Source organism: Elephas maximus, chromosome 6 (genome assembly GCF_024166365.1).
Source record: "Elephas maximus indicus isolate mEleMax1 chromosome 6, mEleMax1 primary haplotype, whole genome shotgun sequence".
NCBI classification, from domain to species: Eukaryota; Metazoa; Chordata; class Mammalia; order Proboscidea; family Elephantidae; genus Elephas; species Elephas maximus.
Genome location: NC_064824.1, coordinates 18,326,694 through 18,353,294, shown reverse-complemented (window position 1 = coordinate 18,353,294; position 26,601 = coordinate 18,326,694). Strand labels below are relative to the sequence as shown.

Here is a 26,601-nt window from a genome sequence, read left to right as displayed (position 1 = left end):
CTCTGGTGAAGGCCATGGTAGATGTGGTCCATTAGACCTTTGGACTAATTTTTCCCTTTGCATCTTTAGTTTTCTCCATTCTCTCTTGCTCCCAAAGGGGTGAGACCCGTGGGGTATGTGATGGTCTTAATGAGTAGAATGTAGCTGCAGGGATACTATGTGACTTCCAATGTTATGTAAAGGTTCCATAGTTTTTGCTGGGCCAACTCTTGTTATGCTAGCCTTCGGAACCCAGCTGCCATGTTGTAAGGAAGCCCAAACTAGCCTAAGCAGAGAGGCACAGATGGAAAAGAACTGAGGCCTCCAGCCAAGAGCCAGAATCAACCACCAGATATGTGAGTGTGCAAGTCTTCAGATGATTACTGCCTATCTTTAAGTAGTCCAGGCCCCGACACTGTACAGGATGGACACGCTGTCCCCTTCTTGCCCTGTCCAAAATCCTGACCCGAAGAACCTATAATAAATGGTTGTTTTATTCCATTGAGTTTGGGGATGATTCGTTACAAGACCCTAGAGCTGAAACACTGTGTAATGATGGCTAAGTCACTTCTCTTTGGGCCTGGGTTTTCTCATCAGTTTCATTATACAGAAAAGAAGAATGAACAGGAATATCATTTCCTCCTTTCCTCTTTCCTAGATGGAGTCCCTGCGTGGTTAATGTGTTAAGCTGCTAATGAAAGATTGGAGATTTGAGTCCACCCAGAAGTGCCTCAGGAGAAAGACCAGGAGACCTTTTCTAGAAAAATTTTTATTGTGCTTTAAGTGAAAGTTTACAATACAAAAACTTATGTACACCTTGCCGTATACTCCTAGTTCCTCCCCCTCTAAAGAGACAGCACACTCCTTCCCTCCGCTCTGAATTTTCATGTCCATTCGGCCAGCTACTGACTCCCTCTGCCCTCTCATCTCTTCTCCGGACAGGAGCTGCCCACATAGTCTCATGTGTCTCCTTGATCCAAGAAGCTCACTCTTCACTACTATCGTTTTCTACCCCATAGTCCAGTCCAATCCTTGTCTGAAGAGTTGGCTTTGGGAATGGTTTGTGTTTTGGGCTAACCGAAGGTCTGGGGACCATGACCTCCGGGGTCCTTCTAGTCTTAGTCAGACCATTAAGTCTGGTCTTTTTACAAGAATTTGAGGTCTGCATCCCACTGCTGTCCTGCTCCCTCAGGGGTTCTCTGTTGCATTCCCTGTCAGGGAAGTCATCGGTTGTAGCCAGGCACCATCTAGTTCTTCTGGTCTCAGGCTGATGTAGTCTCTGGTTTATGTGGCTCTTTCTGTTTCTTGGGCTCATAATTACCTTGTGTCTTTGGTGTTCTTCATTCCCCTTTGCTCCGGGTGGGTTGAGACCAATTGATGCATCTTAGCTGGCTGCTTGCTAGCACTTAAGATCCCAGATGCCACTCTCCAAAGTGAGATGCAGAATGTTTTAATAGATTTTATTATGCCAAATGACTTAGATGTCCCCTGAAACCCTGGTTCCCAAACTCCCGCACCTGCTACGCTGGCCTTTGAAGCGTTCAGTTTATTCAGGAAACTGCTTTGCTTTTGGTTTAGTCCAATTGTGCTGACCTCTCCTGTATTGTGCGTTGTCTTTCCCTTCACCTAAAATAGTTCTTATCTACTATCTAATTAGTGAATGCTCCTCTCCCTCCCTCCCCACTCTCGTAACCATCAAAGAATATTTTCTTCCCTGTTTAAACTATTTTTTGAGTTCTTATAATAGTGGTCTCATACAGTATTTGTCCTTCTGCAACTGAGTAATTTCACTCAGCATAAGGCCTTCCAGATTCCTCCATGTTATGAAATGTTTCACGGATTCATCATTGTAGGACTACTTTTGAAAAATCAATCATTGAAAATTCTAGTGAGTATGAGTTGGGGCCACCATGAGTCAGAGCTGACCCCGCAACGGCTGGTTTTTCAATCCTTTTTCATATCAGTGCTAACCTCTCTTTCTCAGAAAAGCCTTTTCTGCCCCCTACCTCCCCATTCTAGATCAGGTCTCCAATCATAAGCTCTCAGAGCATCTTGCTTTTCTTCTTTGCTCGGTTTCTAATGATGTATTTATCTGTGGGTTTATTAATGAAGCATAAGCTCCATGAGAACAAGGATCTTGCTGGTTTGGCTTGCTCTGGTATCATGACATTGAGCACAGTGCCTGGCACACAGGAAGTTGCTCATTGAATGAATGTTCTGGCATTTGCCCGAGTTCACACATTTGTGACTACATCTAGGACCAGGACCTGATATTTCCACATGTGGTCCAAGACTTCCTCTGAGACACCCATTTGCCTCACTCTCAAACCTTCTGTTGCTTTTTACAGCATCAAAACTTCTGACTACCTAGAGATGAACACATGGAGTCTGCAGCCTCTCCTCAAACCAAAAGCACGCTGTCTTCATTTCAACAGCCACCTTCTTGCCAAAATAAGCCAGGAAAGGTTATGTGTGTGCCTGGATTCCAGCAGGGCTTGAGCTGGTCTGCAAAGAAAAACAGAGAAAAAGGAAATATCCCAAAATGTTAATTTGTTTAAACTTCTTCACAAACTTCACAACACAAGGAAACCAACAGAGACAAACTCGTAATGAAGTAATCAGCCGACGTCGCTAATATTCCAGCAACAAGAAATGATCCCCCCCATTTCTTGGGCTAGATATGAATAGATATGAATAGGGTCATTAAAATATGGCCAAGGAGGGGAGGGAGAGTTTACTTTTTCTGTCTCCTTAGAGTCTGTGTTCTGAAAGCTCAGCAGGAATTTAAACAAATAGCTCAGAGGAATGGTGAATCTGATCATATTTAAAGAAAAAGCCCCTTTCAAATGCCTCTTCCCCTTAATACATTGGCTTGTACAAGGTTCACTTTTTAAAAATGTTGCAGGTTTTTTTTTTTCTCCCCCTTTTACCCATCTGGAGAGCCTATTTTACAAAAACAAAATTAGCATCAAATTGGTCTTAATATTGTTCTGTATATTTTTTTCCTAGTTCAGGAAGAAACTGTTGCTCCTCTCACATAAATGACTGTAAAGAGAAGGGAAGGAAGGAGGGACACAGGGGAAGGTGGCCCCCCACTGACTTAAACAATGAAGTTAGAGGGAGGTGGATGGGATAGGGAGAGGGCTATACAGAAAGGGATTATATCAGCGACAAGGGCCAGTGAAGGTCCCACCTCCCAGGTGGGGGCAGAAATTCATGGAGCCTTCCAGGCAAGGTGCAAGTATAGAAAGAGAGGCTTTTCGGGAGATGCCCCATCACTCTCAAGGCGAATTCAATTTAACTACTGGTACATCCCACTGACTAGGAAGAATGGCCTGGCGATCTCCTTCTGAAAATCGGCCAGTGAAAACCTATGGATCATAACAGAATATTGTCTGATGCTGTACAGGGACATGATGAGACCCCTAGGTTCGACGACACTACACAATAGCCACAACAATGGACTCAAACATACCAAAAATCATTAAGATGTGACAGGAGAGGACGTTTTGTTCTGTTATACGTAAGGTCACACCGTGAGTGGAAAGTGAAAGCAACTAACAACTACACAACCCACTGAAACTCATGGAGGTTGGCGCTTGAGTATGCTGACCTTGGACAAGTGACTTAATGTAAGCCTCAGTCTTCTCATCTGTAATACAGGGATAAGAACCTAATTTAAGGAGGTCTAAGGGAGTTCTGGGGAAACCCTGCTGGCCTAGTGGTTAAGTGTTAACGGCTGTTAACCAAAGGGTCGGCAGTTCGAATCCGCCAGGCGCTCCTTGGAAACTATGGGGCAGTTCTACTCTGTCCTATAGGATCGCTATGAGTCGGAATCGACTCGACGGCCCTGGGTTTGGGTTTAAGGGATAAATAATATAAAGAAAATATAACACAACACATCGTCTGGCATATAATGTTCCACAAAATGTTAGAAAAAAAAAGTTCTCCCAACGAGGCACTGTTTGGGTACTGCCCAGGTGCCCTGGATAGGTTGGTGGCCCCCGACCGGGGGAAGCGTACTGCCCCCCCATACTTCTGCAAGCCGGGAAGCTCTGGATTGTGAAGTTACGGAGTGTTTAAACTAGTTCTTTCACACACACCCCCATACACTCTTTGGCCCAAAAACTCAGTGAGATTTTTTTCTTCCTTCTTCCTCTGTTGTTGAGTTCTGATTACTTCCATCTGGCTGCAGCAGCTCGAGCGGCGTTTCTTTAAAACAACACAAAACCCCTCCCTACAAAACATACATGCACCAAACCTAGAAGGCTGCTTCGCCTCTCCAAAACACGCGCTCCGATGGCGACGTGTGCCAGCCCCGGCGGGGGGCGCGGGCCGGACTCCCGGCACCTGCGCGCATTGCCTGCCGCCCCCAGACCCGCCAGCGAGAGAAGGATTTGCGCGGAGCCAGGCCCCTCCCGGCCCCTCCGGGCCCCGGCTTCCGCCCACAGCGCCCTGAGAAGAGGCCGCACTGAGAACAGCGACCCGGGCATCTCCCGGTGGAGAGGAAGGGGGAGGTTGGGAGGGCAGGGGCTGGATTTCAGAGATTGAAAACAGAGCAGTCCTTGCGCCTCGGCTCCGGAGCTCATCTGACTTGAGTTAGTGACTCCCCACCCACCCCGGCGCCTTAAAAAAAAGTGTTGGAGACTGGCGCGCTCTTCGGTTCCCTCCTCGAACTTTCCTAGTAGGTGTTCTTTCTTTCCTCGGTGCTGGAGGGAGGGGGCGTCCCCGCGGCGGGTCCTGCGTCGTGGTACGGCGCTCAGTGCAGAACCCCGCGCGCGACGCGGGCGGCACGGCGTATGGCGCCGGGAGTGCACGCGCCGAGCGCGCGGGGGCGCTGCGCGGTTCGGGCGCTGATGGATTGCAGGAGCGCTGGAGCCAGCCAGCCAAGGCAGCGCGGCACCGCGGACTTTTTTTCAAACTCCCATCAATGAGACTTCGAGGAGGAGCAGGAGGCGACGGACGCGGAGGAAGGCGAGGAGGGGCCGCAGCAGCCGGAGGGAGGAGCGCGGGCCGCGAGGCGCGCCGAAGCCTGCGGGAGCTCCCTGATCGCCGGCGGTAGGGGCTGCCCGGCCCCCGCCCTCCATCCCCGCCGGCCTGCAGCCCCGGCGGACGGCAGTCCCGTTGCTAGCCGCGCTAGTTAAGTTGGGATGGGGGCCCGCAGCCACCGCCCAGCGCCCGAGAGGCCACCTGCGTGCTAGAGGCAAACTTTTGTCTCCCTCGGTAAAGTTGCATTGGCCTTCTTTGGCTTTCTTTTCTCTGCGAAGCGTCCCTATCCTGGCCGGTCGCGGGCCGACAGAGATGCTGCGCTCTCTCGGGAGGTCCCTTGGCCGGAGACAGGCGCCACAGTGCGGGGATTGGGGCGCCAGGCTCAAGAGGTCCGGGAAGCGGGGGCCGGGGCGAATGGGGATGGCCCCACTTTGGGCTCTGGACAAGCAGACGTAAAGGAGGTCCTGGGGCTTGGGACTCGTGGGCAGGGGCGATTTTGCACCCCCCCCCCCACCAGGGGAAGAGCCTCGGTTCTCGGGGTGCACTGCCCAGCCTGGCCGGGTCCGCGCTTTGCTGACTCCGCGGCGGGGGCGGGGCAGAGTGGTGAGGGTCTTAGGCTGAGTGCTGCGAAGCTCTCCGAGGTGGGCGGTGGGCGCGCATCTGAGGCCAGCGCCGCCACTGGGGAACTTTTCTCTCCACTTCGCCGCGCCCTCATCCCAGAGCCGCGCCTTTCTTTCTTCCTCTCTCCTTCCTCCCCCTCGCCGGGCCCGTCGCCCCCTCCCCCTCGGCCGGTCCGGCGCTCTGCTCCGGCCTCTGCGCCTTCCCTCTCCTCCTCCTCCTCCCCTTGCCCTCCGCCCCAAGAACCGCTTGACTTCCCGAAGGGATCGGCTCCTAATCCCTCTCTGGGTCCTCGGGTTCACCCACCCCTCACTTCCACTCCCGGCCCCACTCGTCGCCCTCCCCCCAGGGGCCATCTCTCAACAAGTATATTTGCTGAGGAATTTGAAAAATCCACTACTGCAACTTGATCTGTGTGTGATGGATGGGGAGAGGCGCGGAGAGAGTTGGGCGCCAATCCTATTAAGGGTTTAGAGAGTGGAGAGTGTTCCCAGACGGGGGGCGGAGGGGGAGAGGGGAGGCGGGTGGAGTAAGGCAGCGTGTGCTCGCGTGTGTGAGTGCGAGTGTGAGCGCGCTGCGGGGGTGCGCCAAGGGCGGGGAGCTGGAAGTCCACCCAACTCGGCGCCTTTACTGCCCGGCGGTAATCGCTGTCATTTCCTAGGAAACGCGACTTTTACGGCGCGGTAAGCTGGGCTCGCAGCCCGCGCCCCTCGCCCCTGGTGGCCCGCCACCGGCCGCAGAGGCTTTGGTGGCCTGCAGGTCCCCGAGGGGCGCCTCTCCTCACTCCTCTCTTCTTTGTATACTTCTTGTGCGGCTTCTAGAGTTGAGCCCTCGTTGGAAAAGTAGACCTTTTCCTAGGATCTGGTCCCAGTCGATGACGCGTCTCCCACCTCCCCGGCCTGGGGCATACCGCTTGGGTGCAGCTTGGCAGTCCGGTGGCCGCGTCCGGGTCGTCAGCGGTGCCCTCGGCCCCCGCTCACCGCCCTGGCAGGCGTGTGAAGGTTTAATCCAGACAGCTTCAGATAAAGCGAGCAGTTGTAAAACGCTCATACGCTGTTTGCAGACGAGGCTCTGGGGGATGTCGGAGAATTTGAAAGTAAACGTTTCCCTTGCAAGCGGCATAAAATAGTGTTTAAACAAATATTGTATTGGCATGCTCAGGGGGCTCGGTGCCAAAAAGTAAAGTAAATAAACTGCGGAATCCAAAATATACAGCAGCAGAAGGCAGCAGAATAGGCGCACTGGTCACACGCCGGCCTGATGAGGGCTGTTTGTTTCAGCCACCTCACCTCCCATTTCCTTACCTGGGCTGGGAGCTACCTTCGCTCGCCTCCCGGTGTGTACGTGCGTGTGTGGAAAGAGGTAGCCCTCTCTGGGCCTGGGAGCGGCTCCCCAGTTGCTCACGCGGGAGGCAATTCTCTGTGTGGCTACCTGGGCCGGCTCCCCGAGGGAGGGAGGGCATCCAGGCTATGCCCAGCCAGTGTGCAGTTTGAGGCTCTTGCCGCTTCCCAGCTTCTAGTCTGCCCTGGGACAGCAGTCCTAGAATGTCTGAAAGGCCTCCTCCCTTCTTCTTTAACCTCCCTTCTTGTGTTTCTTCCTTCATCTTTCTTGCTTTCATTTTCCTTGACTGGTGACTTCTTCCTCCTTTGGCTGAGGGTTACAGGAAATTGTGGAGCTTTTGTCTCCTGGATTTAAATTTCACTTGTAATCGGCCATATATGGAAAGTTGTCACTTGTCTGATGAGCTTTCAGATTAATTATATTGTGTAATATTTAGGCTGGTTTTGTATTTCCCCTCCTCATTGAGAAGTATCTCAATTTCATGAGGTTACTTGAATGATTCTGGGGGAGGGGATGTTAAACTAATGCTGGGGAGATCCCCACTGAGGTGAGGAGCCCACCTGCCCAGGAAGTAGCCCTCAGATGAGCTGACCTTCGCTTGGTTCCACATCTGAGTGAGAGACTGTCCAGAGCAGTCTGTTTTCAAATGTCACCTGTGAGAGGGAGCAAAACTCCCAGACCAGGGCTGGACACAAAGAAGTAGGGGAGATTGCTTTTAGACACTGTTTGGACGTATTTTTATACTGCATGGGTACTGATCTGATGGGGATTGCACAAGGTCTAGACTCCTTGGGCCGAGACCCCTAGGCTGCTCCCTGGCCGTCGCCTTCAGGGGCTCTTGATTGGCCCCAGCTGAAGCAGGTGTGGGGATGGCTCTTCTGGCCTTAGAAGGGAGAGCCACTCCACTTTCTCAGGGATGCTGCAATCTCATTGTGGGGAGAGCATTGAACAAAGAGGGAATCCTTTTGGTTGCCTGGTTGGGAGAAGGGGCTGCAGGGCTGCTTGGTCAGCTGCCCATCGCCTGGCTTTGGGGGTCTCGGGGGCTGTATACTGCAGCTGGCTTGTTTGCACTGCAGACTGAAAAATACACAAATACTTCACGCTTTTTGTACTCCTACAAGTGCCCTGTACACAGTGCAGCCCCTGGGGCTGGATTAGCAAACCCAGGGATTCAGCACACAGGCAGACAAAACTGAATATTTGCCTAATAAACACCCATCTTCCACCAGGGCCCCCTTGGCCACCCCAGGGGAAAACGTCTCTCCAAAGATGTCAGCGGCTCCCGTTAAATGAGACCAGGAGTTTGTCGTGTGCGCTTGGGAAGTGCTTGAGATCCCCACACACCCAGCCGGTTTGGGAAGCCTCAAGCCCAGGGTCGTTCATCCTTGTGTACTCAAGGGTTAGGGCAGCTTGTCTTTTCCCGGAAAAGTGTGTGTTCGGCAGGGCTTCCTTTCATCTGAGTGGTGCTTGAAGGAGGTGGAGTAAACCAGCTTGTGCTTTTAGGCCGGGGGCGGGGAGTGTGGTTCCTACCAGTGCCAGGGCCTCTGCTTCCCTGGTGCACGAGACAGCTAGGTGGACCTTGCTGCGGACAGCTGCAGCTGTTCCTGCTGGGCCAGGGCCCTTTGAAAAGGAACCCCGGGGAAGCCTGTCCCCTTTCTTCTTTTCAGAGACTGTCAGAGGCATGTAGAAATGAAACACGTGAAGAATGCCAAAGAGAGAAACAGTAGTCTCAGATTCTAGAAAATTCAGAGAGGTGGACTAGGCGATTGTACCAAAAACGGGGATGTGCAGCAATTTCAGGGTGCCAGGTTCACACAGTTCTGAAGAACGGGAGAAGAAAAAACTGCTCTGTGATTCTTCCGTCAGCCTTGTCCAGTTAAAAGAAGCGCCGGGGAAGGGTCATCGGACACTGACATTTGATGGTGTTCTTTGGTAAAAAGCGACCCTATGGTTTTCAAATACATATCTAGCACCTGATTCAGTGTTAACCATTTCCTCTAACATCAATTTGAGCGTTTGTGTGGCATATAAAAGATTAAGAAAAATCCCAAGCATTGGCTTTTTAAATATCGAGCACGACAATAATGTCTTTAACATGCAGAACTAAGTTTAAAACCCTGGGGAAAAGCAGCACTGACAACAGCGTACCTTTCCTATCCTCCGGATCTGATTTTCCTCATTTTTTTTTTTTTTTTTTAATCCACAAAAGCATCCTTAATGTTGCTGTTTGCCTTCTGATTCTGGCTGCTTAAAAAACATACATATGGGGGAAAAAACTCCGATCTGAGTTGTGGCCAAAGAATATCTATTAAACCATTTTTGAGATTTAAGTTTCAATTGAGTTAAGTTACTGTGGTTTTGTGTGTGTGCATGTTTGTTGCTGGGAGTGCCGGGTTTCACATTAGCATAAGAAGAAAAGTGTTAGTGCGTTTACTATTGTTTGGAATGAGGAGTCGCAGCAAAGGGAGGAACGCGGCCAAGGGGCGATGGTCCATTGAGATTCTTCAGCAGCCCCCCAGCTCCTCATCTGCCCCTGGAATCTGTGATCGGATATCACTTTTATCTCGCTTTTCCATTCTCTGGCCTTTTTCTCACGTTCACTTTTGTCAAGGTTTATTGATTATGTTTTCTTCTCTGCAAATCTGTGGAAAATTTAATGAACCAAAAACAGCAGTGAAATAAAGGGGACTTTTTATTCATTAGCACGGGATTGATTTTCCCCCTTTTGGCCAAGGGCCCCTGGCCTCCTGCAAGGGAGCTGGGGGTGGGGAGAAGGGGGAGGGAGGGCCGCTTAGCTGCAGGCCGGGTGGCCTGGACAGCCGGGCGGGGCCTCCCCAGGCCTGTGGCCTTGCTGCTGACCGGAAGGAAGGGCTGGGTTGGCCAGTGCAGCTCAGCCACGGAAAGCTCATCTCTAGGACGGCTTTTCTTGGCCACCTGTGTCCACAACACTGCAGACCCCAGCCTTCTCCTCCAGGCTCCTGGCTCAGTGCGCTTGGGGTGGAGTGGAGGTGGGGGGATATTGTGTTCCCAGCCTTACAAATCAGTTGAGCGTCTGGGCCTTCCCGGGACACAGCTAAGTAGTTCCCTCCCTCCAGACCCAGCGCTCAAGCCTGTAATTAAGCAAAGCCCTTGGTGTGATTATGCTTTGCTGACTAGGCTGGGTTTGGAGCCTTTTCCCTTTATGAAGTAGGGTGAACTCTTGCTCTTTCCAGAAGCTTCCTGGGCAGCCTGTGCAGTTCTATTTACACAAGTCTGTCTGTCTGTCTCCTCTCTGCCTTTCTCCCTTACTTGCTCTCCTGTATTTCATCCCTCTCTTCTCCCTTTCTCTCCTTTCCTTTCTCCCCCCTCCTCTGTCTCTCTCTCTCCTCGCTTCCTCTCTTTTCACATCTCTCTCCTCTGTCTCTCCTTCTCCTTTCCTCTCATCCTCCCCTCGCGTCCCCTCCTTAGGTTTTCTCTCCGCCGAGGGCTTGCACCAGGAGGCCGCGCTGACCGAGCCCGCGTCAGGGAACGTTCCCTGCCCCGAGTGCCGCGAGCCGGCGGCGCCGCCTTCCCCACCTGCCCGCCGCTGCTTGGTTTGCGGCTCCCGAACAATGCCCACATTGTCCCGGCCGCGCACCCGCCGCCGCCAGCGAGTGGCGGGAGGCCGGGCCCAGCCCGTGGCCGGTGGAGAAGAAAGCAAACGAGCCGGCCAGACCGCATCTCCCCGGCCGCCGCCTTTGTGGACCGGGAGTCGGAGCCCGGAGCGCGCGGGGTCCTGCTCCATCCTGGGGACCAGTGACTCTCGCAAAAGGTGCTCGCCCAGGGTGGACTTGAGCCGGAGTCTCCCTTCTCTCCTTCTGACTGGCGCGCCCTCCTCACCCCTTACCTGCGAAGGAAATTTGATTTTGCTTTACGGTTTGCAGAGCGAATGAACCAATTTCGAGAGAGCCGGGAGGGACCACGTTACCAAACTTCTGGTGGCGTATGAAACTTTGTCTTTACTATACGGTCTGCAAAGCTCAGACTCTAGCCACGAAGGCCTTCTGCCCTGTCTCCACCCCAAAGGCAGGAAAGAAAGGGTGGTCGCTAAAAATACCCCCCACTCCCATTCGGGTTGACCTGTAGGGAGTGGAGCCCCCTTAGCGCTTAGAAAAAGAAAGATCCCCGGATGCCCGGGATGTTAAAAGAGCATCCATCCCCGACCCAGATAGCCCCCTTTCAGCAGATGCTTAGCAAGGCTCCTTTGTGTGGTGGACAATGCAATAAGTCAGCCCGACTTTTGAGCCACATTTATAAGGAACTGTAAGGGCCGCTCAAGTACACTTGTGCTAAGTTGAATTGATTGAAATTTAATGACGGTTAGTGGGGATGAATGGTAATGATTTTCTAGTGTATCTTTGGCATACTTGACATTAATAACTGGAGAGTGTAGCGTGTGTGTGTACGCGCCCTGAGAGAGACTGTCACACGCGTGAAGCAGTGGCATTATTCATTCTTCGGGTTCCCAGTGCTTCGCCTCCTTCCTCTTCTCAGATCCTTTTCCTTCTCACCATAATTCAGTTGTTCGGATGATTTAAAAAAAAAAAAAAAAAAGAAGGAAAGAGAAAAATCTCTTTTCGTTGAGCACGTACATCACGTCAACATAATTTTGAGCTCATGATTTTTTTCAATTCCTACATAAATCAGCTTCTAATATACAGAAAATGATGAATTTGTTTTAGCTGCCATCATGAATTAATGTTATGCAAAGAGAAGCTTTGCAGGTGAAATGATTTACTTAATGATTTCAACTTCAAATATTTAAGCTCATTCATTATGTTGGGAGTTAAAGAAAACAAGTCTATATTTTTAAACCTGAGATGAGGAGATGAGCATGCATGTATTTGCGGTGAAGGCAGGCCTTAATGGCCAGAAAATAGCTCTTAATTTGTCGATTCTCCCTTTGAGAATCTACAGCTTGCCAAGCAGTGGCCTAAGGAACAGGGGACAGAAGACTTACAAAGTTCAGTCTTGGGGAGGACACAAATGTGTTTAAATAATTCCAACATGACCATCAGGATACTGTACCTTGTGGGTCTGAACTAAGTTCTTTAGGAACTAAGGAAGGCGTCCCATTTGAACTGATCTTGAAGGATGTGTATGACTGCCAGGTGGAGAAGGGAGAAGGGGCTCTGATGTCCTCCTCCATCATCTTTGCCATTGTCTAATTAAGACCATCAGCTCCTTAAGAGCAGGTCATTACACACCTACCCATTAAGATGGTGGTGGTATAAAGGATTGTTCCAGGTAACTGCTAAGACTCTCTTACGTATCATCTTTTCAGGCTGTTCTCTGGAGATGGTTGAGGAAGACAGTAAGAGTGATGGGTGGGTGCACTATGAAGAGACATTAGTCCCAACTTTTGGGGTTACCATGAGAAAGAATGTGACTCAGCCCCTCAAGAGCTGGGTGACCCCGCTTTGCCTCTTTGCAGAGAGGGAGTTTGGCAAGTGTGCTTTCTCAGGGCCTCCAGCTCCAAATTCCTTGGAGGCAGCACATACTTCTCCCCAGCCCTCTTGAAGGGCGACATATCAGACAGGGTAGGAGGGCCAGGTCTGGAGAACATGTGGGGTCTTTGTCATTGCCTCTGCTTTGGAGGAGAGTGTAGTGAGGACACCTCCCAAGGAATATGTCATGCCCTTCCCCTGCTGTGACTCTCCCAGAGAACCTCGGGGCCTGTGGTCACTGCGTGAGTGTGGGGGTGGACTTGGGGACATGGTGGGGGCAGGGGAACCAGACGGCCCGTGATGCCTTTTCAGACTTTTCCTGAAGGCCAGAGCCGAATGAAGGAAGAGCTGACACATAAATATATCTTACATCTCTGAAGATAAGGGTAGAGTTTTGACTTTATTTCTGGAAAAATTGAGGTCATTGTGGGCTGATGACAGGTTGAAAGCACATCACTCAGGCATTTCCACAGATGGCGGTGGCTTGTGCTGTTGTGATACATTGTGTGTGTCCACATGGTGACAGTATATTTAGGGCCGGCCCTCGCTGGCTGCCAAGATCAAGGTGAAGGGACACATCTGGTGGTCGCTGACTGGGGCTGCAGCAGCCTTGTTTATGTAGGGGAAGAAGAAATCAGACTCAGCAGTTACTCAGCCAGGAATTTTGCAGGTACGCGCATCAAGATTGGGAACAGAAAGTACTACTGAACGTATGTTGGCTGTATTTATCCAGAAAATATAGTATGTTAGATATTCTTCCCACTGTGATGTGTGAATGTGGGGTGTGTTAATGCAGGTAGACATCAGTGTCGTTAAACCTTGAGTCACCAGCTCCCTCTATGAATTAGAAGTTTTTTTCTCCTCTTTGCATACAATAAGAGAAATAGACTAAGAAAATAAGGTCAGAATCTGGAAATGAGTCCAAAGAGGCAAGTTCGACAACCAGGCTTTGTAGCTTCTCCAAGTGGGGTTCCTGGGCCTCCTGCATGGGATTCAGGTGGGACGCTTGCTAAATATGCAGATTCTCAGGCTTGGGGGCAACCTACTGAATGAGAATTACTGCAGGGTAGAGCCCGGGAATCTGCATTTTTTGAGACTGTGTGTGTGTTTGTGCGTGCATTGATGGTAATTATCGTTTTTCTTACAGTGATGTGCCTCAGTTCTTTTGTGATTTGGCATTAACAAAGAAATTGCCTTTGTATCTGTAAGGTTGGATGGACCAACCCAGGAAAGTGACCTCTGCAGATTGTAAGACTTTCAGCCAGCCACCTGGTTGGCTGTTGCTGGACTGGAGGTGGAGGGACAAACTGCCTGAGAACCGATTGGCTGCTGCTCCAACACAGCACAGAGAGAGGTGGGATAGCAGCTGGGCCCCTAAGGTAACTCTGATAGTCACCTGCTTTTGCCCTGAAAGATGCCTTACGCCCTAGGAGAGATCGGGAGTAGTGAGCTTATTAAACCACCACTTTAGTTTTTAAAATGTGCTGTAGGTTCTGGCCTGAGGCTCCCTAGAATGGCTCCTTTTTCTCCTGCATAAGAAGCTGCGTGTACCTGTGATGGCTGCTCATTCTTTATGGCTGAACTGACCAGAAGCCTGATCCTCTTTAGGTCTGGTTCCAGGCTCAGCAGTTGGAGCAAATATTATGGAAGCTCCTCCACGCTTAGGTTCAGCTGAAGGGCTTGCCTTGTAGTCGTCTTTGTGGTTTCCCAAAAGGGTAGGAAGAAGATAGGCTGGTGGGGGTGAGCACCCAGAGGGAGGAGTCGGGTGGGCTGTCATACCCACCCATGCTGTCATGGTATTAGGCTTCAGAGGTAGAGAGGGCCTGCTTTAAGGGTGAGAAGACCAGCGGGTTTTGCTGGTCAGTGCGAAGGAGGCTCAGCCCTGGTTAGTATGTGGGGCCTGGGCATCTAGTGACCCAGACTCACCCCCTGGCCCAGGTCTAACCCTATGACCTAGGTTTGGGCCTCTGCTCCCCTTCCACTGACCCCAGGCTCTACTCACAGACCTTTGTTGCTCGGGTCTTGAGAAGACTGTGTGTAGAACGTGAGGCCCTGTGTTGAAGCCTGAACTCCTGTTTTCGTTTCTACCTCCTGAGGAAGGGGGAGGTCCTTCTGTTCAGAGGGGCATATGTAAGTGGACAGAGCATTCTGACTCCTGTAGGCTGCTCTGGTACCCGCTTCTTCCTCCCCCAGGGTGTCGCCATGGTGCTGGGTCCAGAATGAAGTGTCATAGTCTGATTCACAAATGCAGGTGGGCCTTCCTTGATGTGCTCTCTGGTTCCCTGGCCTCCGCTTTCCAGTTCATTTTGATATCACTGCCCTAGGCTGGCTGGATGCTCAGGTATACATAGCATCTGCCCTCCAGACTACTCTATGGGAAGTCAATTTTGTTTCTCTGTGGACATCTGTGAGGGAGGGAGCAGGGTGTAGGGTGTAAGAGCTTGGCCTTCAGGCGGAAAGTTCTGCCATTACTAGCTGTGTGGCCTCAGGTAGGTTACTTAACCTCTCTGAACCTTACTTTCCTCAACTGTAAATGGAAAGAGCCCCCTTTAAAAGGTTGTGGGGAAGAATGAATGAGATGGCTCATGGCAAGTGGCTGGCATGGTACTTGGCACAGAATTGGGGGTTGCAAACATTGGTTTCCATCCCTATCTTTATCTTAAATGGCTCAGTGACCAAACAAAAGAACCGAAGCAGGAGACAAAGCTTAATCCCCTGGGTGAATGATGCTTTTCTCCTTTCAAAGCGAACGTGCTACATACACACCCCCCATGCTCAAAGAGAACCGCATAGTCTCTGGGTCAGGGCTGCTGGCTTCCAGCCCCCTTGTCTTAATCTCTAGGTGTGTGGCCCCAGTTTCTTTATCAGCCCCTATGGTTCAGTCACTGTTGGATGTTGGGAGGAGCTGTAATGGTAGAGGGCTCTGAGCATCACGTTTTATCCAGGTGGGAGGTGCTGTTATCCCAGGGCGTGACTGCAGCCCTCAGCCCAGAGCCAGGGCCCTGCCTCGCCTGTCATTGCTGGGCCCCTTTCAGACGTCCCACAGCACACAATCAGCTTGTCAGGGAGTGGGGCCACCATACACCCAGTGTGGTACAGATGGGATTGTAGGGGGTGGGGAAACTGAGGCTCCTGTGACTGAAAAGGTACCTCATTGGTCAAGTTTCTCTATAGGTATGTGACTCTGTAGGGTCAGAGGACACCACTCCTGTGTTTAAACTTTCTTGTAACTCTGAGAAGGAGTGTTGTCTGACCCTCTGTGTCTCCTTCTTTTACTCTCTCACTCTCTCTGCCTTCCCTCTCATTCCCTCCATCTCTCTTATAGTCTTTCTGTCTGATTCTTTGGAATTTCAGGTCTTGGGGACCTGGGAGGGAGCTTTTAAGTCTCAGTATCCTGCCTGATAGCCTGGAAAGAGTGAGGCAAACCTATGGGTGCTGGGTCTGGTTTCTACCCTACATGTCGTCTCCCTAATATGTGGTAAGGGGCAGGCTGTACTCTCACACAAGGTGCGAGCTGAAGATAGGAATGGAGCTGCTGACGGCAGAGTGGAGAACGGGCTCCTGCCCTTCCTGGAGCCCCACTGCAGGTCAGCCTACGGCCCACATTCCCCAAAGCGCCTCCTGGCAGCCCTGGGGTCTGCTCCCTGCACCCTGGCCTAGGCACTGGCGTATTTGTCTCCTCTCCATGACTTGAGGCTCCTTCACAGTGAGAAGACATGAAGCAGTGCTGAAAGGGTTCCTACCTTGATGAGTTGGGCTGCTGGAGTATCAGAAAGTGCATGGCTTTGGGGCATGGTTCTTCTCCCTGTGAGCCTCAGGTTGGGGACTGTGGCAGTTGCCTTGCCGGTGTGTTTTAGGTATTAAATGAGGTTCTGTGTGGGAGCCCCAGCAAGACCCTTGGCTCATGGTTGGGGCTCTGGGAATGGTGGCCTTCCCCGTCACTAGGGTCTTGTTGGCCTTGGAATCGTGTGCCCTTAAACGCCTTTGGCTCTGACCTGGTGTAGCTGTTTTTGGGGGGCTTTGCGGTTTGTATGATGCACTGCAGACTCTGTTGGTGTTTTTAGCTGCCATTGAGTTGACCCCTGATGCATGGTACCTCATGCATAATGGAATGAAAGGCAGCCTGGTCTTGTTCCCTCCCCATGATGGGTTACAAATTGGACTGTTGTCATCCATGGGGTTTGCGTTGGCTGATTTTCGAAAGTAGAGCACCAGGATTTTCTTCCTAGTCCGTCTTAGCCTGGAAGCTCTGCTGAGACCTGTTCAGCATCATAGCAACACGCGGTGCCCCGTGTATTGGCTGGGAATCGAACCTGAGTCTCCCGTGTGGAAGGTGAGAATCCACGTGAAAATTCTACCACTGAAACCCAAGTGCTTTATCTTCATCTTTTGAGTGTACGTGGGCAAGGATTTCAAGATAGCATGAAAAAAAGAAAACATTGGACATTTTGAAATTGTTGTGTGTGGACTCTCCCTGATCACTTCTGTAGTTGGCTCAGACAGTGGACGCTTGAAGTTTACAGTGAATCTGAGGAGGTGTAAATATTCCTTCCCTCTACATTTGTTCAATTTCCCTGCTTGATCCAGACCCCTGCAGGCAGGCTGATAAGGCAGATTGAGGACATTCTGCCAGGTAACCCCACTGGTACTGGGTGCCCTGTGGGAAGTGGGGTACAGGCTGGTGCTGTTTCCTTCTCCAGGTCTCTGATGTGCAGGGCCTCGCCTTCTCCAGGTTCAGCCCTAAGCCCAGGACCCTGCAGACCCCAGCGCCCAGCCCAGGTGTGTTACCAAGAACAGCTGAGGCTCTGTGCTCCAGTGTGGTGCTGCTTTGGTCTTCAAGTGAGTGGGACATGAGTCATTGGGCTCCTGAATCTTTCTTGGGTGGCTGGGCTAATGGGTCCTGAGACGCGGTGTGGAGTGCATTGCAGAATAAGGTCTCATTTTGCAGATATGTAAACTGAGTCTCAGAGGGGTTGGATAATCTCCATATTCACCCAGCTGGTGGGAGGCAGAGCCCTCGGCAGAGCCATATTTCTTATACCCAAACCAGCAGAGTTCACATTCTGGCAATGATTTTGGCAGTGAGAACCCAAGCATGCAGACAAGTGCCCACCGTGGGCCACTAGTAGCCAACCTCTAGGATCAGCCTGGCAACCCCCCTGGCTCTGCCTGATCGAGCCCGTCGTGTGCCCCTCGAGCTGCCCGCCCATACGGGAGGACAGAGTGGTACCTGGGGCGGGCCTGGGTCCCACCCATCCCACGTGCCTGCCCATTTCACCCTACGGCAGCCTCAGGTTCTCCCTAATGGCCCAGGAGCTGCCCACCCTCCTTCTCCTGCTTCTGTTTCCTTGGGTTTCCCTTTATTTAGATTTTCGCAGCCTTCTGTCTGCGTGGCTCGGCACTCCGTGTTTAAGGTCTGGGCTTTGATTCAGCTCTCGGGGATCAAGCAAAGCCTTCTCTCCTGATGTAAAAATATTTAAAACAACAATGCAGTATTCTCCCCCAAGATCTTGGAACTAAGACATACCTTTCTGCAGAAAACTTGTGAAATAAGGAAAAGTGTAATAAAGAATGAAATTTTGTTTTCATTCCAGTCTCTGTATTATTTTTGCTCTACGTTTTCTTACAAAACTGAAGTTACACTGTATACGGTCTTAGGGCCGTTGGTTCACTTAACAGGGACATTTTTCCATGTTATTAATTAATAATATTTTATTAATGTGATTTTTTCTTTTGGCCAACATAATACATCCCTTTGTCTGCCTCTTTTGCATTTTATTTTACCGTCATTTTGTTATTATACATTTAAATTGTTGCTAGGTTTTGTTATTGTAAACAGTGCTGGGACTGACACCTTGATGTATAAATGTTTACCTGAAATCCTGGTCATTTCCTTAGAATAGATCCCTAAAGGTGGAATAAGGTGGCCAAGGTATTTGACAGCTGTTTTTGAGGCCCTTAATAGCCTTCCTGGATTTCTAGTAGTATCTTCCAATCTTTTGGTGAGAGATTGGAAGTGCCATCTGAGGTTTTCAGAACAACTGTATGGAAACCAATATATAAGCAATCATGAGTGCCTTCTGCATACCCAGATACATGTAACCCACTTAGAATAAGGTCGCATTTTGCAGATGGGTAAACTGAGTCTCAGATAGGTTGGATAACCTCCATGTTCACTCAGGTGGTGGGAGGCAGAGCCCGGAGAAGAGCTGAGTTTCTTATACCCAAACCAGGAGTCTCCCCTGGAGGTGGGTTCTACGTGCTGCCATCAGAGAAGCTGGAAATGCCAGCTATAGCAGTATCTCTCAGCTGGTGGTGATTTGACTCCAGAGGCCATTTGGCAATGACGAGACATTTTTGGTTGTCACAACTGGGGGGCTGCTACTGGTATATAGTGGTTCGAGGCCAGGATGCTGCTCAATATCTTAAAATGCACAGGGTCGCCCAACGACAAGGAATTATTTGGCCTGCAATGTCAACAGTGTTGCTATTGAGAAACCTTGGGCCAGATGAACCTAGGGCCTGCAGATGCACAGAGGGAAGGGAAAAGGCACCAGCCAGACCCGGGGGTTCTCTGGGGACTGGCAGAGCAGTACTCTGCCGCTGGGGCTTCCTGAGGACCTCCCACAGTGGGAGGCAGCCATCATCACAACCTGTCCTCACACCAGACTGGAAACCTGAAACCTTCTTTTCTGTGCCTTGAACTTGAAACAGCGTGGCGGATGCTGTCAGGAGGCATTCCTTGTGCAATCCATCAGTCAATCAGCTCGCACTTACTGAAACATCTGTTACGTGCCTGGCGCTGATTAAACTCTCCATGGGCGCACCTTGCTAAGTTGGTTACAGAGCCGGTGTCCTTCAGAATCCCTTAGGTTTCTCAGATGTGTGTCTTGCTCCGTTTTCCTCCGTGCCTGGGAGGAAGGCTGCTTTAGAAAAGTCGTGAATTGGCCAGCGTGACCTTGAAAGGCAGCTACGTGGAAATGTTCGCTGGGAGAGGTGGCAGTGGGTGTAAGAAGAGGCAGCTGGAGCCTCAGCGTTTGCCCTGTCACTGCCATTCCCCTGGGCTCAGGAGCTTTGCTGTGAAGGGAGTGAACCTGCTGACCCTCGTGCTCCCTCGCCAGGTTTTTGTGTTGCTGTGACACTGCCTTAGGTCTCTTCCCTCTGTCACCTAGATTCTTTCGAGGAATATCCATCCCCTGGGGTAAAGGTGAGATGAGGGACAGACTGGGGGGTGGGGTGTTGGGGAAAGGCACATACCAGTTACTGTCCCTGCATTCATACCAATTAGTGGCGTGAGAGCTGGGAGAAGCATCCTTGTGTTTGTCACGGTAGCACGGGGCAAGCTGCAGAAGTCTTGGCTTCAGATCCTACTCTGCTTCTTAAACAGTGGTCCCTCATCTGTAAAACAGGACAAATAATAGTACCAATCTTATTGCATCGTGGTAAGGGAGGACTAAGTGAAAGTACATGGTAAAACATTTAGTACAAAGTTCAGGACAGGAAGTAGAAACCCCTGTAGGTATATTAAGCAGGAAGGGGCTTAACACAGGGAATTAGATGGTTACAGAACATTGGAGGTGCTGAGGGTGCAAGTTCTAGGCTAGGCCTCCAACAATGACTTCTAGAACACTATCAAACTGAACCACCAGGGAAGCCACTTACTATGAGGCTGTCACCAGAGCTCAGAGTTAAGGATGCAGTCTATAGTTGCAATCTGGAGTTTATGAACCTGGACTCAGGAATGTGCTGTTTATGCTGCTCTTATACCACGGGCTCTCCTAATCCAGGAAGCTGGGGAATGGATGCTGGAATACTGATGCAAAAAGCCATTCCTTTCCTAAGACCTTGCCTGCCAGCTGAAATAGCCAAAAGGACAGGAAGTTGGCCTTGCCTCATTTTTAGCTTCCCGGTCTATATGAGTGCATCTACTTGGTGTAATCTAATTTGTGTCCAGAAACCTAGCTTTAAAGGAGTCTGGGAAATACTCTCCAACTAGGAGGGCAGGATGAAAGTTGAGTGAGGCAGCCCCTGATGTCCACCACAGTATGTCTGAGAGCAGCTGCTCAGTAAGTGCCAACTGCCTTGTGATGCCAAGTTGAACCCACTGCTAAGAATATTCTGGTGTTTTCAGAACTCAACTCCTTCCCCATCCCAGATTCTACCTGCAAATCTAGTCCTTCCATGGCTGGTGAGAGGGTGTGACATTTTCAGATACCTTGCCCTCTTTAGGACAGACATCATAACCTGGATATGTCTGTCTTCCTGATTCCAGGCTGGCAAACTTCCCACTTCACAATGAATGTTGGGCCGGGCTATCCTGGCAGCACTAGTCAGAGATTGCCGGGTCCTAGGTCAGAGTAACGGGAAGCCTTGTGGTCGGGGACCTGCAACATGGAGGGCGCTTTAGCAGTGGTCCCTTTATCTAACCAAATGGTTGAGCATGAGCAGTCCAGAAGGCTTCCTCCAGGCGAGGACCAGACTAGGTCTTCCAAGATGAGAATTTTGCCAAGGGAAGGATTGGGGGAAGGCAGGGCCGCCTAAGCGGAGGAAATTCTTTGGGCAAATGCTTGATATTTGGTATATTTCTGGGATCCTCAGTGGGCTCAGTGTTATTGGAAAGTGAAATGTGAGGAGGAGACCCAGCAGCCTGCAGGGGAGGGCACTCGTGAAAGCTTGGGGATACCTCCAGGGGACCAGCTTTGTGATCCCAAGGACAGCACCTCTGACTTATGGTCCACACATGGTTTGTCTTCAGGTTATGAGACATAAATATGCGGTGGATCCAGGTGTCTCTGGGGCTGGAGCATTTAGAACGGTTAGGTGCAGCAAAGTGATCATCAGCTTTACCTTTTCATTCTCCTTCCTCTTGGGTTTTCGGCTGATTTAGCTTCTGATGTTTTTTCTGCTGGTGGGCCAGGCACAACTGTGGAAAGAGAGAGACAGTTCCCAGCATGTGTACATGTAACTCTTTTCATCCCACCAGCCCTGCCCATATGTAGGCAAAGGGTGTGTCTGCCCTGCATCTGTTTCAACCTGCCCGTTGAAGATATCTCATGCTCAGGGTCATCTCTTCGGTCTATTGGGTGGGATGGCTGGTGGAAAAGGGAAGAGAAGATGAGACTGGTTCTCAGAACCTTCTCAGCTATGATCCCAGGAACACCTTCAGTGATTTAAGGGTAGTAGTGGCCATCCATCCAACCATCCATCCACCCATCCCTCCATCCCCCAATCCACCTACTCATCCATCCATCCACTCACCCATCCATCCATCCATCCACCCATCCATCCCCTATCCATCCATCTATCCGTCCATCCACCCACCTGTCCATCCATCTGTTCATCCGTTCATCTATCCATATACTCACCCACCCATCCATCGATCATCCATCTTCCATCCATCCTCCATCACCCATCTCCCATTGTTTGTCTATTCATCCACCATCCATCCATCCATCCATGCATCCATCTTCCATCCATCCATTCATTCGTCTATCCATCCACCCACCCACTCGTTCATTCTCCATCTTCCATCCATCCATCCTCTATCATCCATCTACGCACTGTCTGTCCAGCTGCCATCCGTCCGTCCGTCTGTCCGTCTGTTCATCCAGCCAACCAACCAACTAACCAACCAACCAGCCATCTAACTATAGGGATTTTAAAGGCTTTTGCTACTTGTCCTTGGTATATCTTTCCTGCCTTAACTGTGAGGGCAGTAACTCAAAGGTTACCTCCTCTATAGACTTTTCCCCTCCCTAGTCTTTAAAAAAAAAAAAAAAAAAATTTTTTTTTTTTTTTTTTTTTAGTCTTAGGCTCCCACTTGCTCTGTTCTTATAATACTGATCAATAGTCTTGCCATTGTCAGTTTATTTGTGCTCAGTAAATATTTGTTGATAAGTGAATCCTGGGGAACTTTTCAAGGGGAGAAAATGGCATTTACGCAGTTTTTTTTGACATCTCTCTTAAGAAATATGAACCAACCAAGCAGTCTGCAGTTACCCTTTTGCTGTTGAGTCAATTCCGATTCATAGCGATCCTATAGGACAGAGTAAAACTACCCCATAGGGTTTCCAAGGAGCAGTGGGTGAATATGAACTGCTGACATTTTTGGTTAGCCGAGTTCTTAATCACTGTGCCACCAGGGCTCCAGTCTGCAGATTGGCCTCCTTGATTTGAGAGGGCAAGAGCAATTGCTAATTAAGTGAATCATTTTTTTAATATAGTAGAACTCTATTTTTATGCACTCTGGTAAGCATGAAGCCCTGGTAGTGCAGTGATTAAAAGCTATGGCTGCCAGCTCTTCAGACATGGATTGGACTGGACAATGGGTTGGAGAGGGATGCTGGTGAGGAGTGAGCTTCTTGGAATAGGTGGACACCTGAGACTATGTTGGCATCTCCTGCCTGGAGGGTAGATGAGAGTGTAGAGGGGGTTAGAAACTGGTGAAATGGACATGAAAAAAGAGAGAGTGGAGGGAGAGAGCGGGCTGTCTCATTAGGGGGAGAGTAATTGGGAGTATGTAGCAAGGTGTGTATAAGTTTTTATGTGAGAGACTGACTTGATTTGTAAACTTCCACTTAAAGCACAATAAAAATCGTTACAAAAAAAAAAAAAGAACTACGGCCGCTAACCAAAAGGTTGGCAGTTTGAATCCACCAGCTGCTCCTTGGAAACCCTAGGAGGGGCAGTTCTACTCTGTCCTACAGGGTCGATATGAATTGAAATAGACCTGATGGCAATGGGAATGGGTCTGGTAAGTATGTTTTATGGTTCATTTGGGCCTCACACATAAGCTCTGCACAATACTTTTGTACCCTTTTCGTAGATTTTTTAAGCAGGAGTCTGGATGTTTTGGTGGCTAAGGCTTTGGTAATGCAGGGAGATAACCAGGGCTCTAGCCTAGCTTGGAAACCCTGGTGGCATAGTGGTTAAGTGCTACGGCTGCTAACCAAAGGGTCGGCAGTTGGAATCCACCAGGCGCTCCTTGGAAACCCTATGGGGCAGTTCTACTCTGTCCTGTATGGTCATTATGAGTCGGAATTGACTCGATGGCAATAGGTTTAGGTTTTTAGTCAATGCCTCACCCACAGTTTCTCTGTTTTAAGTGATTAGAGAGGGTTGATTTGGGGCTTTCAGATTCATGGATGGTCATTTCACTGGTTTATTTGAATTAGGTCTTGAAAAGGAAGCAGCACTAGATCTTACTGTTCCCATAGAAAGTGCTCACGTCTTTAAATGCTGTCACGCCATCTGAAGATAGACAGGCCTTAGAGACCATGCCCTAGTTAGCACCACCACTAGGTACGGGATCCCTGTGCTGTGCCTTGAGGACAACCCTATGCAGTAGGCAGCGACAGTACCTGCAGTTTACAGATGTGGCCGAGGCTTTGTGGTTTTATTGGAGTTGCCTAAAGCCCCAAAGCTAGAACTGTCCACTTAATAGCTCCCCTCCCTTCCTGGGAGTTAGCTTGCCATCCACAGCACCACTGTCATTTCCTCTGGGGGAGGGCAGGGCACAGCCATTGTCTCAGCAGAGACTCCCTCTGCTTGAGAGGCCTGTCTCCCTGCAGCCCCAACAATTGGGAATATCTACCTGTTCTTAATTCCCAGTCTGCCTCCTCCATCTCCTACTCTAAGAGGAGGTCCACCCACTTGTCCCTTCTATGGCCCCTCCTTTCTGAGTACCGTGAGCATTTTTCCCATGCTAGTTCTTTCCTGGAGTCTCTGGGTGGTGCAAACGGTTAAGTGCATGACTACCAGCTGAAAGATTGATGGTTTGAACTTACCCAGAGGTGCCTTGGAAGACAGGCCTGGTGATCTGCTTCTGAAAGGTGACAGCCTGGAAAACCCTGTGGAGCAGTTCTGCTCTGCACATACAGGGTCGCCATGAGTCAGAGCCTACTGACGACAACTAACAACAGTTCTTTCCCGGGCAAATCCCTCACGCCCTTTTTCAGTAGGTTCGTCCCTGCGTGGTCTGTATGACCCATCCTGGCATCAGTTTGGTGCCCTGGGTGGATAGGAACATGATACTCTGGCTGTGGCGTGGTCATTGGGAAGAAACTGGGCGCATCAGCTCCTTACTTTGTAAGACTCAGTGGAACGGGGGTTTCAGAGTAGGCACTGGAGCTAGAACGCTTTGGTGTGGATCCCAGAGTAGGCACTGGAGCTAGAACGCTTTGGTGTGGATCCCAGAGTAGGCACTGGAGCTAGAACGCTTTGGTGTGGATCCCAGTTCTGTGTGTGTTTTTGCATCTGTAAAATGAGGGTAACAATGGCACTCATCTCATAAGGGTGTGTGCTTAATGTTAGTTGCCTTTCAGCTGGCTCTGACTCATGGTGACCTCGTGTGTGTCAGAGTAAACTGTGCTTTATAGGGTTTTCAAGGCTTTGACCTTTGGGAACAGAGCTCCAGGCCTGTCTTCCAAGGTGCCTCTGGGTGGGTTTGAACCACCAACCTTTTGGATGGTAGTTGAGTGCTTAACTGTATATGCTACCCAGGGGATCCCATAGTGAGGATAAAAAGAGTTAATGTGTTTCAAGTACCTTGTACATAGTTAGCATTCAGTAAATGTTGGTGATTATTATTAATAAGGCAGCCAAAATGGGCACAATATGTATTTGACAGCTGTATCATACTAGTGATTCATTGCAGCTATAAAGCAAAAGCAAACAAAAAAACACCGTTGCCACTGAGTTGATTCTAACTCATAATGACCCTGTAGGACAGAGTAGAACTGCACCATAGGGTTTCCAAGGAGCGCCTGGTGGATTCCAACTGCCGACCTTTTGGTTAGCAGCCTGAGATCTTAACCGCTGCGCCACCAGGGCTCCGTCACAGCTATCACAGCTATAGTCAGCCAAAATCCTTATTTCTCATTTAGCATGTGCTGCTGTTGAAGCCACTGTCCCCCATCTTGCTGGTCTTTAGCGATACATTTTCTGGTGAAACGTCTTGGCTGGGAGCAGAGCCTACCCTTACCAGAGCCTGGATACTTCTGTGCCCCTGTCTCAGACCAGGAAAAGGGTCAGTTAATTATCAGGGAGAGTTTCTAGGTGCCTGGTTTTGTCCAGGTCCAGGCCAAGAAGGTCCAGTACCTTTGGGCTGCCGGAGGCTACCCTGGGCCTTGGGGTGATGACTTGGTGCCGCCTCTGCCCTGCCACGTGCTGGGGAGAGGCCTTTCCAAAGCAGGGCTCCCACCGCTTCCTGGGCAGCTCCTGCTGGGTAGGACGGCCGCTGCGAGACCCAGAAGACTCCATAGCCCACGACTGTCTTCTCTCCCATCCTCTTGGAGACGTAAGGATCGTGATGGCCCAAATACCCAAATATTAAAATAAGAGATTTCTTCTCCTGTGCTTTGAGATTTTTTTTTGTTTTGCTTTGTTTTTTGGCCTATTTTTCTGTGAATCTTGAACTCTCTTCCCCAGACCCCATACCCCCATTTTACAGATTTGAGGTTGTATGGATTATAATTTTGCATCCTGTAATTTTTACTTAATAACTTTTTGGTGAGCATTTGCTATTGGCTGTGTCAAAGTGTGTTTTTTTTACTTGCTCTATTTTGGACATTAAGGTTGTTATTTTTCTCTAGTATAAGTAATTCTTTTAAAATTGGCTTTGCATATAAACTCTCTAAGAATATTGGTGTAAATAACTTGCTTTTTTTTTTTTTTAACAAAAGCAGATCATTTGTAAAATAACAATGAAAAAAGATTTAAAAAGAAGAAAGTAAATGGTGCCCAGGACCTCAGCTCCATCTTCCCTGTGTTCTTTATGGATTACCCCCGTTAGCATCTTGGGGGAGGACCTCCTAGACCTTGCCCTATTCATGTTTACTATATTTCCTGCACACATGGGATCACATCACGCATATTGTTTTGTATTCTACTTTCTTCCAGTTAACACACATTATTATGTATCTTTGATCATGACGGATCATGTTTTTTGGGTAAATTTTCAGAGGCAGAATTCTTGGATCAAAGGTGAGGTCATGTTTAAGGCTTATGACTAGTATTTCTAGGCAAGTAGTTAAAAAATATCCCCAGGGGAAGTCAGTGAAGTGAGTTTCCTTCTGACACAAACATAATGTAGATAAAACATTTTAGATATTACAGAAATGTATATCAGGGAATGAGAAAACCCCCCAAAAAACTAAACCCATTACCGTCAAGTTGATTTCGACTCTTAGAAGGTCCCCCTCAATTATTC

The 26,601-nt window shown here is 49.7% G+C and overlaps 1 protein-coding gene across 3 annotated transcripts in view; it reads left to right on the top strand.

Moving 5' to 3' along the window:
- Positions 1–4,217: 4,217 nt before the first annotated feature.
- GLI2 (GLI family zinc finger 2) overlaps positions 4,218–26,601 on the top strand; it is a 352,993-nt gene continuing 330,609 nt past the window's right edge. The window contains exon 1 of one of the 3 annotated variants that reach the window (XM_049889132.1): positions 4,218–4,663. The gene's annotated coding sequence lies outside the window, so the exon portion shown is untranslated. Of the gene's footprint in view, positions 4,664–5,113; positions 5,203–6,098; positions 6,270–26,601 lie in introns of those variants that run through there. The other 2 variants (XM_049889129.1, XM_049889133.1) reach the window with 2 other exon arrangements.